We start from the raw sequence: 646 nt of genomic DNA on the forward strand, positions 1-646 counted from the left end.
CTCTGGGGGCAGCCGTGACGTCACAGGAGCCCCTCCCCCCCGCGTCACGCCCGGGACCCCCCCACCCCGCTCCGTCGCACCGTCCCCAGCGCGGGGCCCTGCGGATCGTCCAGGCGGGACACACGCACGCACGCGCGCGCGCGCACACACACACACACGCACGCACGCACGCACACACACACACACACACACACACACACCCGCACCCCAGCCGCCGGGGTGGGGGGGGAGCCAGCAGGGGGGAACCGCGCAGGCGCGGAGTTTGGGGCCTGCCGCCGGGGCGGGGCCTCGCCTGGAAGGCGGAAGCAAGCGCGAGGGATTGAATTGGCTCACGCGGCACGGCCCCGCCAGCGGCTCCCACATGGTCTAGCGGTTAGGATTCCTGGTTTTCACCCAGGCGGCCCGGGTTCGACTCCCGGTGTGGGAAGGCGAGTCGTTTTTAAACACCGGTCAGGTACATTGAGCATCCTGATCAAATGGACCCCGCGGGACAGGTGTGTGAACCCCTCGGGATGGCCAGGGTCCCCCGACAAACAGCAGTTCACCCAAAGCTCGGGAGGGAGGGGTTGCGTGTGTTTGCATTTTCGCACCATGATTTATTAGGATTTTACCGTCGGTGATGAGTGTTCGGTGGCCGGATTCTTTC

General features: G+C 66.7%; 1 non-coding gene across 1 annotated transcript; it reads left to right on the plus strand.

The window, feature by feature from the left end:
* Window positions 1-355: 355 nt before the first annotated feature.
* Window positions 356-427, plus strand: Trnae-uuc (transfer RNA glutamic acid (anticodon UUC)). The gene has a single exon. It is a non-coding gene; the product is annotated as a tRNA-Glu (tRNA).
* The last annotated feature ends 219 nt before the right edge of the window (window positions 428-646 follow it).

This window comes from Dipodomys merriami, unplaced genomic scaffold (assembly GCF_024711535.1).
Source record: "Dipodomys merriami isolate MVZ:Mamm:240054 unplaced genomic scaffold, mDipMer1.0.p SCAF_33, whole genome shotgun sequence".
Lineage (NCBI taxonomy): Eukaryota > Metazoa > Chordata > Mammalia > Rodentia > Heteromyidae > Dipodomys > Dipodomys merriami.